We start from the raw sequence: 19,048 nt of genomic DNA on the forward strand, positions 1-19,048 counted from the left end.
GGTACTCCTAACAACAATAGTGAGGTTTGTGTTGAAATATTGAATGTAACCAAAGTAAACAGAATGTAAAATGAAACTTATCAGTTACAAGGTAGGGGGTGGAGGGGTGGGATGGGAGGTGTACTGTGTGGGTTTTTTTTTTTTTTTGGTGGTGGTATATGGGCACTGGTGAAGGGATGGTTGTTTCAGCATTGTATAACTGAGACCTAAGCCTGAAAGCATTGTAATCTTCCACACGTTGATTTAATAAAATAAAATTTAAAAAAACAAAACAAAAACGGGGATGCCCAGCGGTTCTTGGGAGTCTGTAAGGACTGTGTCCTAACCACTGAACCATCTCCCCAGCCCCAATGACAAGTGTTAGCCGGGGGATTTGGCCAACGTGGCAGGAAAACACTGAGGGCAGGGGCCAGTAGTGTTACCCCCAGAGGCCGGCTGCTGCCTGGGGTGAGTTCACAGCTCCACTCTCTCCTGGTTGAGTTGACGCCAGGTATCGAGGTAACTGGGCTGGTCCACCCCCCCCACCCCACCTCCTGCACCCTGGAACTACGTTCCGGCGACACCTGAGCATGGAAGCTTCTGGGCCAGGGCCCTGGATGGGGCTCACAGTGAAAGGACACATTCCGCGTAGTTCTTCACTTAAACACCAGCTTGTTGCCTTTTGCACTCTGCCCTCCCTCCCGCACAGCGCCCCCAAGGGCCTCGGGACGCCCGAGAGACTCCATTCCGGCCTGGGCTGCCACCCTCCAAGGCCCACGCCCCCACTGTGGCAGCACCCCAGCTTCCTCTGAGCCACGCGCAGGGACAGAAGCTAGCACCCGCCACCCCCCCCCCCCGCCCTGGCTCCGCAGAGGCCAAGAAGTCCCGCTGGTCCCTGGAAGAAGGAAGGCCAGTCCGCGCCCCTCACGGCTCCAGTGGCCCCCAGGGGGACGGGCTTTTGCTGACTAAAGTGAGAAGCCTCCGGGCCGGGCCTCCAGTCGGGAGTCGGGCCTGTCCCCACAGCCGTGGGGTCTTCACAGCCTGCGGGGGTAAGCCGGGGGGCTTCGGGCAGACGTCAATTCAGAAAGACAAACATATTTTAAAGGAATGATGTGAACAATTTGAACATGCTTAGCAACGGGTTAAAAAGCCCCCACGGGGGGCTGGAGTGATAGCATAGCAGGGCCGACCCGGGTTCAAATCCCAGCATCCCATATCGTCCCCTGAGCACCGCCAGGAGTAATTCCTGAGTGCAGAGCCAGGAGTAACCCCTGTGCATCGCCAGGTGTGACCCAACCCCCCCCCCCCAAAAAAAGCCCCCACGGTCCCAGAGCTGCCCATCGGCTCCGTGGCCTGTCGGGCAGCCGTCTGAGCACCAGCAGCGGTTCACGTTCCCTTAGTGACGCTGATGGAATCTCAGTTTTACGGTCGCAAAACCAAACAAACAGTATCAGAGAAACAAAGCAAAACACACATTTCGGAAGAGAGAGGAAGCTCTCAAGCTCTGGGGAAGACAGAGGCGTCCTGGGAGTTAAAAGGAGAACCCTAAACTCTCTGGTGCCATGTTTTCTGACCTCACGCTGGACGAGAAGTCAGGGTTTTCGGCATCAGAAATGACACAGCCCTGTGACCACGCAGTCTCTGAAGGACGTGGGGGTGGCCTGACTGTCACCTGCTCTACATGGAGGGACGGGCCCCTCGTCACGCTGACCCCAGGAAGAAGGGGCTTGTGTCTGGCCACGGAAACAGCAAACCTCTAGGGTTAAAAATAACCGCTGGTCCGGGCGCCACCCACACGAGCCGGTTCCTCTTGGCTGAGCTCACAAGCTGGCCTGAGGTCCCGAGATGACCAAGGCGCTGAGAAGGCAACAGTGCTGGGTTCGAATGAAGCCTGTCATACGCCAGTAAAGGTCTTGTTTATTTGAATAACCAAAATGAAGTTTAAGGAAGCTCAAGAAATCGAACTTAAAAAAAAAAACAAGAAAAGAAATCTAATTTTGTCCATGATACCTGAGTATGCGTGGTGTGTGTGTGTGTGTGTGTGTGTGTGTGTGTGTGTGTGTGTGTGTGTGTGTGTGTGCCTCAAGTGTGTATCTGTTATCCCTGCCAGACTGGCTGTCCACATGAGGTCATACCAGGCAACTGAAGGGGTCTGAGGCTGCAGCCCTGACCCCAGCCCACACTCCCCCGTCACTCCCAGCCCACCTCTTAGATGACTCACCATCACGTGGCAGCTGGAACGACTAGCAAGTGTCCCAGCAAAGGAAGGACCGTATCTGTCCTCCCTGGTGCAGACCAACACCCCCACCTGCCTCCAGCTTTAGAAGCCTGGTGCCGGCTCTCGACTTACTGCTCTGGTCACATCTTCCTACCAGGTTCCATGTTCCCCCTGCTCCCAGCTTTGTGCTCACGCCACCTGCCCGGCAGGCTCTTAGCCTAGGAAACATTCTGAACCCTCCAATGCGGAAAACAAACAAGCAAGAAAATGGACTTGCAGAAGCTGAACCGGGAGGGAGGGGCCACCACCCAAGCTGTGCTGGGGGCCAATCCTCAGCCCCCGGAAGCATCTCAACGCCAGAGCCTGGGGCTGCGCTGCTGGCAGGATTACCCGGCCACCCTCACCATGCTTGGGGGTCTCCAGGGCTAAACCTAGTGACCCCTGGGGAGCCCCATGGTGCCAGGGACAGAGCCAGGACCAGCCGCACACAGGACAGATGCATTAACTACTGTAGCATGACTGCTGCTGCACTTCTTGCTTTTTCTTTCCGTGCTCTTTGTTGCTCTCAGTTGAGTCACACGCATTCCAGAGCTATTCACCATTGGATTTCAGGCATGCAATATTCCAACACCAATCCCGTCACCGGTTTCCCTCCCGCTCCTGCCTGCCTCTGTGGCAAGTGTCCTTCCTTCCTTCCTTCCTTCCTTCCTTCCTTCCTTCCTTCCTTCCTTCCTTCCTTCCTTCCTTCCTTCCTTCCTTCCTTCCTTCCTTCCTTCCTTCCTTCCTTCCTTCCTTCCTTCCTTCCTTCCTTCCTTCCTTCCTTCCTTCCTTCCCTCCATCCTTCCTTCCTTTCCTTCCTTCCCTTCTTTCGTTTCTTTTTTTTTTTCCTTTTTGGGTCACACCGGGCGATGCACAGGGGTTACTCTGGCACTGAACTCAGGAATTACCCCTTGCGGTGCTCAGGGGACCATATGGGATGCTGGGAATCGAACCCCGGTCAGCTGCGTGCAAGGCAAATGCCTTACCCGCTGTACTATTGCTCCAGCCCCTTCTTTCTTTCTTTCTTTCTTTCTTTCTTTCTTTCTTTCTTTCTTTCTTTCTTTCTTTCTTTCTTTCTTTCTTTCTTTCTTTCTTTCTTTCTTTCTTTCTTTCTTTCCTTCTTTCCTTCTTTCCTTCTTTCTTTCTTTCTCTTTCTTTCTTTCTTTCTTTCTTTCCTTCTTTCCTTCCTTCTTTCTTTCTTTCTTTCTTTCTCTCTCTTTCTCTCCTCTCCTTCTCTCTTTCTCTCTCTTTTTCCTTCCTTCCTTCCTTCCTTCCTTCCTTCCTTCCTTCCTTCCTTCCTTCCTTCCTTCCTTCCTTCCTTCCTTCCTTCCTTCCTTCCTTCTTTCCTTCCTTCCTTCCTTCCTTCCTTCCTTCCTTCCTTCCTTCCTTCCTTCTTTCCTTCCTTCTTTCCTTCCTTCCTTCCTTTTTTCTTTCTTCCTTTCAGGCACTGTGCCTTACAATAAAGTTCTTGATCAGGTATCATGCTTATCACTTCGGTGCTCCCTTCCCTGTCCTATCCCCCCCACGACACCCCCCGTGCGCAGCTTCCTACTGAAGGCTAGTTCTCATGTCCTTCCTTTCTCTTGCCTTCGGGCCTGTGTTACTCCCCTACTGTGTTTCTTCATATCCTGCATACGAGAAAGATCAATCTGTGTTCGTGCGTTCGCCCCGCTCCCTCTGACTCACTTGGCTCCGCATGAAGCTCTCCAGAACCATCCTCGTGGCAGGCAAAGAACTATTTTCCTAGACACCCACCTGCTGTCCTAGTCCTCTCCTGCCAGCCCACACCTCCTGTGGCTCTCCGACTTGGTGAGAACCCACGAAGCTGAGCACCGCTGGCCGGTGGCACGTGTATTTTTCAGGGCGTGGGTGCCCGGAGTGTCAAACCCCATCAACTTCAGTCAGAAAGCAGAACAGCTGGCCGGAGACTGACACAACTGGAGAACAGGCGGGAGCCTGCCCTGGCGAGGCAGCCCCGGGGAGGCAGGCCGGGCGAGGTGAGGCGGCCCGGTGAGGTCCCCGCATCCATGCTGCTGCCTCGCACCCGGGGAACCCATTTCCCCCCCTTTACACGGGAGATCTCTATGGTGCCTGGGGGGCGAAGTCAGGCACCCACCATCCGCTTGGTGAGATTTCCCAGTGGGAATCATACTGCCTTCAGACCCACCACGGTTAAAAGCGACATAAAATACAAAAGGAGTTCAGGGTTTGCTAAATGAGGCTTGTAACCTCACCACTCAATTCTTTCAGGAAATGTTTGGAAACTTCTCAGGAAAAGAGGAAAGCTAGGATTCTCTGTCAAATCCTCTGGGGCGCATTAATCTCCCCCAGCGGAGCCTTTCCAGACTAGGTTTCCTACTGCCCCTCCCTTACAGAGGTTTGAACATCCCCGCCCTCCCCCGCCCCCCACCCAGCCACCCTGGAGGGAGGGTCTCTCCCTCCCACCCCACCCGCTGAGGCCTGGAGCAGATCCGAAAGGGCAGCGTGCCCCAGTCCCCACGAGGTGACCGAGTGAGGAGCGAGAAGCTAGAGAAGCCTGGAAGCCCCCGGGGCTCAGACCGGGGACCACAGAAATGGGTGGGACAACCCAATGGGCAGCGCCAGACAGAGGATGACTCAACCTAGACTGGCCTCCTCTGACCAACAGGCCCCGAGTGGGGAACTCAGGGAAAGGGTCACTCTTGGCTCAATGGCTGCTGGGCAGTGTGTAATAGTGCCCAGGGTTGGACTGCACCATCTCTAGAAAGATCTTGGCCATGGCCCCTTGCCCATGGAGCCAGACATTCATCCCCTCAAGCCCTAGGTGACTGAGCCAGAGAGATAGCACATAGTGGGGGGAGGGGGACAGGGCAGGGCACCTGCCTTGTATGCGGTTCACCCGGGTTCTGTCCCCAGCATCCCAAGTGATCCCCTGAGCCCTGCCAGGAGAGAGCCCTGAGCACAGAGCCAGGAGTAACCCCTGAGCACTGCCACGTGTGGCCCCCAGACAAACACATTGCAGGGCATTTTCCGTACATCATTTTCTCCGCCCACCCCAATGCCCGTGTCCTGTGGTTTGCTGATCCCTCCCCTACGCTGAGCCCGAGCGGGCTCACTCCAAGCTCTCCAGGAAACTCACTGACGTCAGCCTGGGAATCGGTCGCCCACCGGGACCCGTTCCTAGTTTGGTGGGGCCAGGCTAAGTCCGGCACCCACAGGAAAGCCCCCGCTCCCGGCCGTGCCCCCGACACACGGCACACCTGTGCTCGCTCGCTCCTGGAGGAGGGGCGTCCACCCAACCCCAGGAACCCGGAGCTGCTCGTGCCAGAGAAGGGTCCCTCTGTCTGTCTCTGAAGAAGGTGCCAGGGGTTCCCCACAGGAAACAATCTCTTCTGGCGTTTGAGCCAGCAGCCACAGCAACAAACCTTCCCTAACGTTTACATACCCTCCCCCAGAGCCGTCTCAGTGGGCCCAAAACCCCAGGGCAAGGTCAGCGAGAAGAAGCACGAAGGTCCGTGCACTCACCGAGGCAGGGGGTCTCTGCACCGGATTCTGCAGCTGGCAGCGGCCCTCAGCAGGGAATCAGGGCAAGAACTACCTGAGAGAGAAAAACAACGACAAAGACACAGGCTGATGGAACAGACGCTTCCCCTCAGAAGGACGCTGCCCCTTTGTGAGTGATTCCCCAAGAAAACACAAGCTCCCTGATTACCTTTAAAATAAAATCTGGGGGCGGGGGTGGAGCGATAGCACAGTGGGTAGAACGTTTGCCTTGCACTCGGGTGACCCCGGTTCGAGTCCCAGCATCCCATATGGTCCCCTGAGCACTGCCAGGGGCAATTCCTGAGTGCAGAGCCAGGAGTAACTCCTATGCATCACCAGGTGTGACCCAGAAAGCAAAAAAAAAAAAAAAATTAAATTAAAAATTAAAAGCAAAAATAAATAAATAAAATCTGGGGCTGGAGAGAGAGAGTACAATGGGTAAGGCACTTGCCTGTGTGGTCCACCTGAGTCAAACCCTAGAACTACATACAGTGTGGTGCTAAGGCTTGGTTAGGCAGCCTTGAGATACGCATTGAGCATTGAGATACGCACGTGAAAGAAATAAAACAATTTACGGAGGATCACACACTATCTCGGGTACTGTAACCCAGAGCGGCCTGTTCAGCCTCTCTTTATTAACTAGCTTAATATTATAACCAATAATATTCAGCCACATAGGCAGAATATGTAAATTAACTTAGTCAACAGAAACAGAATCAAAGTCAGTTACATAAACCGAAACATGTCAGTTATAGTAACAGAAATCACAGTCAGTTACAGTAACGGGAAAACAATTTTTACATCCCAGCCTAGCTAGGCCTGAGATACGAGAGATGGTGTACACCAACAACATGGCTTCCCTGGCACCCCACCAGGAGTAATCCCGAACACAGAGCCAGGAGTAATCCTGAGCACAGAGCCAGGAGTAAGGCCCCTCCATGCAAAATAAGATAAAGTAAAATCAGATCTGTTTCTTATTTCGCTTTGTTTTGGAGCCATACCTGACAATGCTCAGTGGTAACTCCTGGCTCTGCACTCAGGGGTCGCTCCTGGCAGGGCCCGACAGACAGAGGAGTGTCGGGGTCCAACAGTGGGTTGGCATGCAAGACAACTGCCCTGTCCGCTGTGCTATTGCTCTGCCCCCTATGTCATGAAAACGTCTTTCTTGGCAACTGGCTTCAGTTCTATTGGTGGGCGCCTCCAGAGCGTGTAAAGCTATAGGTCGGGCAAAGATTTGGCGCCTTTTTTAAAAAAAAGATGGAGTGAAAAGTGGTAAGAGAGAGAGCAGAAAGAGAGAGAAAGAGCAGAAAGAGAAAGAGAGCAGAAAGAGAGAGCAGAAAGAGAGAGAACAGAAAGAGAGAGAGAACAGAGAGAGAGAGAGAGGGAGAGGGAGAGGGAGTGCAAAGGCGCGCCACTCCTGATTCTTGGTCTCTTGCCCTCCTAGATGCTACAGCACAAGCAGAGATGCTGAGAGGTCCCCATGAGGTGGGCGAGGAGGCGGGTGGCCCCCGGAGCCTTGGGGAAACCCTGGCCTAGGCTCTGAGACGGGGCTGGGCCGGCGGTTCCTCCTGACATGTGCCGCGTTCCACCAGGGCGAGAGCGGCCAGAGAGCGGCCCGGGGGCCACGTTTGCTGGGAGCAGCATTTACCCCTCAGCATTACCGGGCAGCAGACGCAGGAAGCAAACGGTTGAGAATTCTCAGAGCGCGTCCAGGCTGCTGGGCCGAGTCTGCGGGTGGCAGCGGCGGCCGGGAGAGAGAGAGTGTGGCAGGCGGGCGGGGAGGCCCGACTTAGGCCATTTCTCATCGGGTTGCAAATTTTGCTTTTTGTTCTCCTCCCTGCGAGGGCCCGCGCTCTTGTCCCAGTGCCATCCGGGCCTGACGCTGCCTCGATCTGGGGGGAGGAAGGGGGGTCCCCCACGGCGGTGCCCTCTCCCTCACCCTGGGGCCGGGGCCCTCGGGCGTCAGGCGTCGGGGACCAAGATGGCACTGCCCGAGGGCGCCGGGCCTTCACTTACTCAGAGGTGCCTCCCGCTGCCGGCGCCCCGGGCTGGGGGCTAGAACCGCTGGTGCCGCCTCGGGTCCTGCTTCTGGGCCAGCGCCGCTCCGCGTACTTTCCTGGGGCTGTCATCCATCCCGACCTCTACATTCTGCAAGCAGGCCTATAGGCTGAACCTTCTGGAAGGCACAGGCCTGACCCACCCCCCCGCCCACGAAACAGAGCACCGGGAAGAAAGGTGGGCCGAGGGAGGGGCGAGGCGGGCAGGACGCTGCTGCAGCAGCCGGGAGTGCCACTCCCTGGCCGGCTTCCTGGCTGCGGGGACAGGCCAGTGGCCCCGAGCGGTGACGTCAGGGCTGGGCCTGAGTCATCGCCAGCGGCCAGCCGGGCTGCCCTGCCACTCGGGAGGGGACAAAAGGAACCTTTGATGTCCAGAGGCCCCGCTCGCGGCCCGCTGGCTCGCACCGCGGCGGAACATTCCTGCGGCTTCTGCCCACCCCCGCCAGCCTCCCTCCTTCCGGATCCGACCGGGCAGGGGCGCTCAGGTCTCCCGGGGGACGTGACCCTGTGCGGGGCAGCGCATGGCGGCTCTCGGTCAGAGAGACAGAGAGAGGGAGAGCGAGAGGGAGGGGAGAGAGGGGAAGAGCAAGAGAGGGAGAGAGAGAGAGGGAGAAAGCAGGGGGAGGAAGGGAGGGAGAGAGTGAGCAAGCGGTGGCAGGCTTGTTTCTGGGGTCCCTCGCCCCCCCCCCCAGACGCCCTGCTTTTCCTGAGGGATGCTAGCCCAGAGCGACATGGAAGAGAGAGACCCTCCTAGCGCCCACCCAGGCTGGGCCCCCTCAGCGGTCACATTCACGCAGGGCAGCCCTGGGCCTCAGTGGCCTGCTCTTGGCGGGGGTAGGGGAGGGGGGCATTAGGCAATAATAGCTCGTCCTGAGTTGAAGGGGGTACCACCCACATCACAGAACGAATCGGCAACGTTTTAAAATAAACCGGTGGGAACTCATGAGCGTGAGTGAGTGTCTCCGGGGGCAGAAGGGGTTAAGGCGCTGGCCTTGCATGTGCTGGCTGCCTGGGCACCTCCCGGGGTCACTTCTGTGCACACAGCCAGGAACCCACTCCCCAGCGCTGCTGGGCGTGGCCCCAACACCTCCCAGACAGAAAACAAAGGTTCTAGGCCCTGCCTGCTTGGAGCTTCCCAACGCTGATTCGGTCTTGGTAGTGGGGGCAGCTGGGGGGCAGGCGCTGTTTTTATCTGCAGTTCTCCAGGCCAGGCCCTGGGTGCTGAGAGAGGGTGAGACACTTCTCTGAGGTCCCACAGCGAATCGCCTGGTCTCAAATTCCAGGGTTCCCTTTGGCTTTTGTTTGTTTGGGGGCCACACCTGGAGGCGCTCAGGGCTTACTCAGGGCTACTCCTGGCTCTGCACTCAGGGGTCACTCCTGCTGGTGCCCTGGGGACCCGCTGGGGTCCTGGGGGATGGAACTGTGCGCAAGGCAAGCGCCTTATCTCTAGATGCTCAGCCCAACGCCTGGGTCCTGAACCCCCTGCTGAGTGGCTGGGGCAAGTGGATCGATTGGGCCAAGGGCAGCCTATCCCGAGAGGGACCTGGAACCAACCCCCACAAGGAAGCAGCAGGGCAGGGCGGGGTGTGGCGAGTGGGCCAGGAGACCACCTGCTTCAAGGTGGGCGGGGCGAATCAGGACCCCGCTGTCACCTGGGCCAAGGCGGGGGTGGGGGGCTGGGGACATGCTAGAAGATGAAGTGTGGGGGCTGGAGCAATAGCACAGCGGGTAGGGCATTTGCCTTGCACGCGGCCGACCTAGGTTCGATTCCAGCATCCCATATGGTCCCCTGAGCACCGCCAGGGGTGATTCCTGAGTGCAGAGCCAGGAATAACCCCTGTGCATCGCCAGCTGTGACCCAAAAAGAAAAAAAAAAAAAAGATGAAGTGTGGGGGCTGGAGCGATAGCACAGCGGGGAGGGTGTTTGCCTTGCATGTGGCCTACCCAGGTCCGATTCCCAGATCTCATATGGTCCCCTGAGCACTGCCAGGAGTAATTCCTGAGTGCAGAGCCAGGAGTAGCCCCTGTGCATCGCCGGGTGTGACCCAAAAGGCAAAAAAAAAAAAAAAAGGAGATGAAGTGTGGTGGGTGGGCTGCGGCCAGGGGCCTGGGGCAGAGGGAGCCTGGTCTGTCCCGTCCCGGCCTCCAGAGCACCGGGGCCACCGGGCTGACTCCAGGGAGGAGCAAGGACAGAGACCAGGCGTGGAGACCAGGAGAAGGTGCTGGAACGTGCTCCAGGAGCAGGGGGCGCCGAGTGCAGCTCACTCTGGCTGAGTCTGCGCTCTCCGGAGTCCCCGAGAGGAGACAAGGGGACATCTCTGCCACCCTCTCCCGGGAGGCATCTCAGCCCAGGGTAAGATCGACCCCAAGTCCCCGTCCTGCCGTGGCCACCACCTCGCCAGCATCTCCCCAGACGGGAGCCTGCTGAAATTTTCAGATACACCAGGTTGTTTTTAAATTTTTTCTTTTTACATTATCTGAAAACGCCAGGCCTTTTCGGAGTCAGGGTGGTGCACCCCCCACCTCCCCGTGTTCCCTGAAGCCCTGGCAGCCACCCCGACACGTTCCACGGCTGCCGCTGTGTAAACTCATCTACCGGCCTCTTCCCAGAGACTCGGAATTAAATCTCGAAAGACGTCAACTCGCCACAAAACTTTTTTGGAGACGGACTGCCCAGTTAGAGACTCTGGCTTCTCGGGAGCGACGTCTCCAGATTCTACAACACTAACATCCCAGTCGGAGCCTCGCCCCAGATTGGGTAGGAATGCAGCCAGCCCAGAGCGCCTAGCCAAAACACTAACAAAGAAGGCTTCCCCGCAACACAGTAACAGCGCAGTAAGAAAGTAACAGCTCAGCCCCTAAACGGGGACTTCGTGTCCCCATGGTGAAATGCAACAATTTTTACAAATTTTCTTTTACTGAAGTATTTTCGGTTGGTCCCGTTCGCCACTTAATGGTAACAAGCAATCTAAAATAAATCACTGTGGGCCTGCTGTGGGGGCAGGCTTGAGGGGTGCCTGGGAAAATGGGGACAACATGGAGGAAGGTGACAGTGAAGGTGGGATTGGGGTTGGGGCACTGAAAAACTGTAACAAGTCACCGTGAGCAACTTTGTAAATGTCGTGTTTAAATAAAGCTTAGGGGCTGGAGAGATAGCACAGCGGGGAGGGCGTTTGGGGCTGACCCAGGTTCGATTCCCAGCATCCCATAGGGTCCCCTGAGCACCGCCAGGAGTAATTCCTGAGTGTATGAGCCAGGAGTCAACCCTGAGCATCGCCGGATGTGACCCAAAAAGCAATATATATATATATATATATATATATATATATATATATATACATATATATATACATATATATATGTGTGTATATATATAAATAATTCAAGGGGCTGGAGTGATAGCACAGCGGGTAGGGCGTTTGCCTTGCACGCGGCCGACCCAGGTTCAATTCCCAGCATCCCATAGGGTCCCCTGAGCACCGCCAGGGGTAATTCCTGAGTGCAGAGCCAGGAGTGACCCCTGAGCATTGCCGGGTGTGACCCAAAAAGCAAAATAATAATAATAATAATAATAATAATAATAATAATAATAATAATAATTCAAAGTAAATAAAGTTTAAATAAAGGACAACCCTTCCCCACAAGACACCGGCTCTCGCATGGATGGTCTGCACCCCAGAATTCTTGGGGTGTGCGTGACTGGGCGTCTCGGATTCTCCCAGGGCACAGGCGCCAAGGGCTGGGAGGGTGGTGGGAGAGGGTGGCCAGGTCTGGAAGGCCGAGCCCCGGGTGTCCACTCCCCGCCCCACTGCGCGGTGTCTGGGCCCCGCGACCCTCTCCCGGGCGGGCGCAGGAAAGCTGCTCTCGCCGAGCGAGCAGGGGACCTGGCGCCGCTATCTCGGGCCCGGGAAGGCTGCCAGCTGCCACCCTGAGGAATTCCATGCGGGCGCCCAGCCCTGAGTCCCCCGGGCAGGTGAGATCAGTGGAGGCGAACTGCGGAAGGGAGAGCAGCCACATGACGTTGATCAAGGGAACGGCCACGGCTGGTCAGGGTCGCCCTCAGCGTCCACACAGCCTGGCCTTGGGATGAGGAAAGCGCGTTTCTGTTCTGGGCGTTTCTGGCAGGAGGCTCAGGGATTCTTCTCTCTGAAGAAAACGCCACCAAGCCCCTCCCTACTCTGGTCCCCCGGGAGCTCAGGGGCCCGGCCGACGTGACACACGTGCGTAGGCATCCGTTTCTCTCAGAAGACGAACCCTGGCCAAGCCCCGCAGGCCACTTTGGGGGACCAGGAGAGTGTGAGCAGCAGGACGCCGAGGGGCCATGACCCAGGGACCCCCACATCCCGGCCCCCTCGGCCCTGGGGGGTCCGTTCCACCTGCGCCATACATTTACATGGTGACACCAAGAAGGAGGCCCAGTGACTGAGGAAACCCGTATGCCACCTGGAAAGCCTCCGGCCTCCCACTACACAGGCAGCTAGCGGCTGGGGTTGAACATCCAAGCTGGCAGGCGCGCAGAGAGCCCTACAGGCTAGGCCTGGCGACCCCGAGCTCTCCACGGTGTCCGAGCGTGTGCGTGAAGATGACACCACACAACTGTGTAGAGTCGGTGGATTCCAGGATACTCACAGCCCCGTTACTTGATTTCAGAAATTGTTTTCGTTCTTTGGTTTGGTGTTTGGGGGCCACGACCCACCAGTGCTCGGGGCTTTCTCCCGGCTCTGCACCCAGAGATGCCTCCAGTCAGGGCTCAGGAAACCATACGGGGGGTGAGGGGTGGGGCAGAGATTGACCCTGGGTTGGTTGCAGGCAAGGCAAGGGCCCTACACTTGGTGCTAGAGTTCCAGGTCCTAGTACCGTGGTTTTAAATGGCAGGTCGAGACCTGTTATTTATTGTTTAGAAAGAGCATTTCTTTTTTTTTTTCCTTTTGGGTCACACCTGGCAATGCTCAGGGGTTATTCCTGGCTCTGCACTCAGGAATTACTCCTGGCAGTGCTCGGGGGAGCCTATGGGATGCTGGGAATTGAACCCAGGTTGGCCACATTGCAAGGTAAACGCCCTCCCCACTGTGTTATCGCTCCAGCTCCAAGAGCATTGATTTCTAGCGACCAAATTAAACGCAACACAACGTGAAACTTGAAATCCCGCCACAATACTAGCCTCACAGATGTGTTGAAAGATTTGACGCCACTGGCAAAGAAAACAAGGCAAAAACACAACCGGGATTACATCAGAAAATGCTTCTACTCAGTGAAAAAAAAAAACCTCCCGTGAACACAACAAAGGCCTCCATCTGAATGGGAAGAAAGGCTCGCACACCGTACTCAGATTTCATTCTCTTTTTATCATTTTTTTAAGCTTGGGTCATACCTGGCAATGCACAGGGGCTGCTCCTGGCTCTGTACTCAGGAATTACTCCTGGCTGTGCTCAGGGGACCCTATGGGATGCTGGGAATCGAACCCAGGTCGGCTGTGTGTAAGGCAAACGCTTGCTATGCTATGGCTGTGCTATGGCTCCAGCCCCACGCACACCGTACTCAGAACTAAGGGCTGGTACCCAAGATCTATAAGTCACTCACAAAACTCAGTAAAAAAACAATGAAACAACATCCGAATCCAAGAGCTAAGTCTTTTCACGGAGAAAGATGTACAGATGTTTAATGGCATGTGATAAGGTTGCTCATTATCACTTCTTATCGGGGAAATGCAAACACAGAGGCGGTATTTCCCGACACCTGTGAGAATGGCTGTCCCGGGAAAGGGGGAGAGCAGACATTAAGAAGCTAGTTTTGCATGTCGCTGACCCTGCCTGGCTTCCTGGCACCACACAGGGTCCCCTAGGACCTGCCAGGAGTGATCCCTGAGCACGGAGCCAGGAGGAAGCCCTGAGCACCACTGGATAGGGGCTCCTGTCCCCAAAAGAAACGTTTGTTTTTTCCTTGAGAATGGCCTCTCTCATGAGGCCTGAACTCACAAGTATTGTTGGTGATGTGGGGCAAGGAGCCTTCATATGCTGCTGGGACTGCAAAGTGGCCCTGCCCCTACGGTAGGAAGATTTCTTAACAAAGCACTGTAGCACTGACGTCTGTTGTTCATTGATTTGCTCGAGCGGGCACCAGTAACGTCTCCATTGTGAGACTTGTTGTTACTGTTTTTGGCATATTGAATACGCCACGGGTAGCTCGCCAGGCTCTGCCATGCGGGCAGGGTACTCTCGGTAGCTTGTCTGGCTCTCCGTGAGGGGCGAAGGAATCGAACCCGGGTCGGCCCCATGCAAGGCAAACACCCTACCTGCTGTGCTATTGCTCTAGTTGAAACTAGAACAACGATATGATCCAGTCATTACAATTCAATCCAAAGGACACAGAAATTTGAGTGAAAATAAACACACACACACACACACACACACACACACACACACACACACACACACATACACACACACCTATTTTCATCACAGCACGACTCACAATATCTGGGAACAACCCGAGCACCCCACGATGGGTAAATGGATCAAGAAGATGGGGTTCACACACGCAATGGGGGGCTACGCAGCTAGAAGCCAAGGTGAACCCTGCCTTTGGCTACCACGTGGACGGAAGCGGCGGGCAGGCCGGGAGGGGGCCACGCTGAGGAAATAAGTCAGAAGGATCAAGACAGACCAGCAGATGATCTCACTCGGTGGGAAAAATCAAAGCGACACAGCAAGAGAACAGACAGTAGCCAATGAAAACACCTCCCTAGACTGATGGAGCTGAGGTCACCCAGAGGGCTGGGAGTGCCCTCGGGGACTGGGGGGGTTGGGGAGGCTGGGGGGAATGGGGAGGGCGGGTGTCCTCAGACGGTGGTGGAGAGAGCAGGGCTGGTGGGTGGGTGTAGGGTGGAAACTCCGGATCCCTAAAGCACGTAAACACGTACAGTCTTGTAAGCGAACTTACCCCAATAAAAACAAGGAATCAGCGCCCCTGGCCATGCAAGGCGGCCTCCCTCTCTCCTTCCTGTGGCCCGCTGGCGATGTGGGCATCACTTTCATTCCCCTTCGGGCGTCTAAGCCCCTGTCAGAGCATGAAGCAGCCCTCTCCCCCGGGGGCGGCTCAGAAGCACCCCGGACAAAACCCCATGTTCCACACAGGAAGGACCTGGGACCCCCGGGGTCTCTCCTTGTCATTCCTAACACTTGGGGAAGGCACCTCTTCGGCCATCTGTGTGGACAGTCACCCCACCCCACGCCATCTCACGCACACCCTCCTCCTGCTCCCTCAAGATCTGCAAATTCACTGCCCCCCCCCCCCACCAAACTTGCTGGTGGCTTTCGAGTTATCAAGATATCTCCCTGTCTCCCATCCCCTGTGATTCTCATTCATGCCTTGTCCACAAAGCCACAGGTCAGACCAAAACCCTTGTCCGACCACCTTGCGTTGTGTGTGGCCTCCAGTTATCTCCTCTGCTCCTTTATGGATGACCAGAGAGGCTAAGAGACTTGGCCAACATCACACAGCCTGCAGGTGGCAGGACTGGAAGAGCACTGGGGTGGCAGAGGGATGGTACAGGAGTTAAGGCACTTGTCTTGAACGCACCAGACCTGGGTTCGATCCCCAGCACCCCAAGCAGTGTCCTGAGCTTGCCAACAGTGATCCCTGAGCACAGAACCAGGACTAACCATTGAACGTAGCTGGGTGTGGCCCCCAAAACCGAACTAAATGCAAATGGGAGAGAGCCGGGTGCTTCACTTCCCAGTGGGCTGCGCCCATAGCTTCTCCGCAAGGTGATGCAGAGCTTGGTTTCAGCCACGTGACTGTGACTTGTCGGACTGCCTTGAGGAGAATGTTCTAGAAGAGAACCTCTGGGTCAGAGACATAGCACAGCAGGTTGGGGCCTTGCCTTGCACACAGCTGACCCAGGTTCAATCTCGGGCACCCCCTAGGGTCCCCCCGAGCCTCACCAGGAGTGGCCCCGGAGTGCAGGGCCAGGAGGAGGCCCTGAGCACCACGGGGTGTGGCCCCCAAACAAAAACCCAGGAAAAGGAATCCTCCCCGCCCCTGGGTCCCCGCCAGCCCAAACGGTAAGAAGCACGAGCCTGCCTGCCTGCAGCCGACGCGCCTGCTACACGTCGTCGGAACTGTGTTTCAAAAAGGCTGGGTCGTCCCGGAAACCAGCAGAGCCAGAGAGGAAGACGCAGTTCCGTGGGGCTGCTTTGTCCTGGGAGCTGCAGACTGTCCCCTCTAGTGGCCCCGAAAGCAAACAGCTTCTGGAAAACGGCTCTTCGAGGCCTGGCACTGAGGACGCTAGTGGGGAGGGGTCTCGGCCGCCTCGTGGGCCCAGAGCACTGGGTGGCCGCCAGGCAGTGCTGCGGGCAGCGGCTGGGCACAGCGCCTCCTTCCACGCTGCCCGTGACTTTGGATCAGACGGCCCCATCTCCTTAGTTACTGCAGTTAACCACCCCGAACGCATGCGTGCCTGCCTGCACGCACAGGCACGCACACATGCGAGCGCACAAACACACACACACACACACACACACACACACACTTGAGCACACACACACGCACACACACACTTACAAGCACACACACACGAGAGCACACACACACACACATACACACACACACACGCACTTACAAGCACACACAGAAGTACTCGAGCACAAACACAAATAAACCCCGCCGGGGTCCACAAAACAGAGGCGGTGGCAAAGGCGTCTCATCTCCTCCACAGCCATGGTCTTCTCTGTGAAAGAATAAGTCAATTTTCTTGACCTTCACTTTTCAGTTCTGGCGTTCTTCGAGGGAAAAGAAACAGCCATTGGTTCATTTGCTGAAGCTTAAAACACGTTTCTTTTCTTCTTTTTTTTTTTTTTGAAATAAGTAGATTTTATTTAGAGGTTTCTGAGGGAAGGAGGAAGGGATAAGTGGGAGAGAGAATAGTGAAAATAACGCGCTCAAGAGAGAACGCGGGCTTCTCCAAGGGTGGAGGAAGCGCCTACACATAACCGAGCTTTAGACACAAAAGTATGAAAGCGTGAAAGTACACATCTCAAGAGGGGAGATGCGGGCAACACATGTGCTCGGGCAACACATGTGCTCGGCCACAAGGGCGCAAGCAGCACATGGGCTCAGGCAGCATATGTGCTTAAAACACGTTTCTAGGTCCCCAGAGAAGGCTGGGGCACTCAGCCCTTGGGTGGAAAGCTAGACTTCTTTTACTTCAATAAATTTTGATTGTTTGTCGTTTGTTTTTTGCTTTTTGGGTCACACCCAGCAATGCACAGGGGTTACTCCTGGCTCTGCACTCAGGAATTACTCCTTATTCCTGGCGGTGCTCGGGGAACCCTATGGGATGCTGGGAATTGAACCCGGGTCAACCGCGTGCAAGCCAAATGCCCTCCCTGCTGTGCTGTCACTCCAGCCCCCAAATCTGTTTGCTATTCCTTTGATTTTGGAGCCATACCAGCCACACTTGGGGGCTCCCTCCCGGAGTGCTCAGTGGATGCCACGGTGCTGGGCACCCAACCGGGGTGTCCCGTGTGCAAAGCCTGTGCTCCACGGAAACGGGACCTCCTGAGGGAATTCTCTGGATCGCTGAGGCGCGCCTGTGAAAGTGTGGGAAAGAGAGGAAAGGAGGGAAGAAGAGGGGAACACAGCCCAGCGCAGTGCTGGAACAGCCGGGCATGTGTGTGCATGAGCAGCCCGCGGCACTGGTACGGGCGACATGGTCGCGGAGAGCCAGCTGAGAGGTCAGAGAGGTCAGCACAGTGGAGGAGGCCGTGCGGGCAGCCAACCGGGGTCATTCCCTGGTATCCCACATAGTCCCCAAGCCCCTGGAGTGATCCCTGAACACAGCTGAGTGTGGCCCCCAAAGCAGTAAGATAATAGCACTGTAGCACTGCACTGCAGCACTGTCATCCCATTGTTCATTGATTTGCTCGAGCAGGCACCAGTAACGTCTCCATTGTGAGACTTGTTGTTACTGTTTTTGGCATATCGAGTACACCACGGGGAGCTTGCCAGGCTCTGCTGTGAGGGCGGGATACTCTCGGTAGCTTGCCAGGCTCTGCTGTGAGGGCGGGATACTCTCGGTAGCTTGCCAGGCTCTCCAAGACGAACGGAGGAATCGAACCCGGGTCGGCCGTGTGCAAGGCAAACACCCTAACGGCTGTTATTGTAATAAAAATTACCGCGGAGGGGAGTTGGACGGGGTCTCCCTGCATAACCCTGGCCTGGGAGGGCCCGCGGGGCACTGGGCGCCCACCACCTCCCTGGCAGCGGGTGGGCGGATAATGCGAGCACACGTGGTCACAGGAGTGTGGTGGCCCGACGCCTGCCCTCGTCTGCGGGCAGGACAGGACCGCCATGAGGTCCGGCCCGAGCCAGGTGGGCCGGGGGGGAAGGCCCAGGCCGTGCGGGCGGGTCCCTCTCCCACCCGAGGGGTGAGGGGCTCGTAACCGGCTGGGGTTGGTGTTGGAGAAACAGGAGTGTGTGTGGCTCAGCCTCGTGTCTCGGGACGGTGGCCTCCGTGGCCTGGGGAAGCATGACTGGCTGCGGGGCCGTGGCTCCCTGTGAAACCGTCGCTCGCCGTGGAACCACGGCAGCAGGGCCCGTGGGGATTCTCTGGGCTCCTCCCTCTCACGGCGCCTTCATCTCTGCGGGACTCATCCGTCTGAACCAGCCTCGTTGACAGTGGGGCGTGTTGCCCGGCTACCCAGAGGGCCTCAGGAACGGCTCCTGGTGGTGCTCTGGGGGCAGTGCTCCAGGGTCGTGCCAGCCTCAGGCAAAGCACATGCTGGGGATGGAGAGGGCAGACAGATACACGGGTGTCTGCCTCGCATGCAGCCAACTGGGGTTCGAGCCCCGGCACCCTGTATGGTCCTGTGCACCTCCAGAAGTGAATCCTGAGCACAGAGGCGGGAGTAGCCTCTGAGCACTGCTGGGGGGTGGCTCCCAAACAAAACAAAACAAAAGCCAAAAGAAACGAGGCTGGTGCTGTCCCTGCCATGCCAGCCTTGCCCCCCGCTAGTGGGCGCCACCAGCCTCGGGCTCCCCTGCGAGCCCCACTCTCCTGCCACGACGGACTCAAACACGGGCCGGGCCTGTGTGCGCAGGGGGCACCGCCAGCCTGCACAGGGACAATGACTTCACTGGTGTGACCCCCGGCCAGGAGGGCCCAGAGGGGCGACTGCGGAGCTGGGGTCTCCCGGTGAACAGATGGAGGCTTTGGGGCGCTGAGTCCGCAAGG

The 19,048-nt window shown here is 56.7% G+C and overlaps 1 protein-coding gene across 2 annotated transcripts in view; it reads right to left on the reverse strand.

The window, feature by feature from the left end:
* The window catches only part of ZBTB38 (zinc finger and BTB domain containing 38), a 135,435-nt gene that overhangs the window by 75,730 nt on the left and 40,657 nt on the right, over nucleotides 1–19,048 (reverse strand). The window contains exons 1-2 of one of the 2 annotated variants that reach the window (XM_055129453.1): nucleotides 7,775–7,939; nucleotides 5,741–5,813 (exon numbers count right to left, since the gene is read on the reverse strand). The gene's annotated coding sequence lies outside the window, so the exon portion shown is untranslated. Of the gene's footprint in view, nucleotides 1–5,740; nucleotides 5,814–7,774; nucleotides 7,940–19,048 lie in introns of those variants that run through there. The other variant, XM_055129452.1, reaches the window with a different exon arrangement.

Source organism: Sorex araneus, chromosome 2 (genome assembly GCF_027595985.1).
Source record: "Sorex araneus isolate mSorAra2 chromosome 2, mSorAra2.pri, whole genome shotgun sequence".
In the NCBI taxonomy this organism is placed as follows: domain Eukaryota; kingdom Metazoa; phylum Chordata; class Mammalia; order Eulipotyphla; family Soricidae; genus Sorex; species Sorex araneus.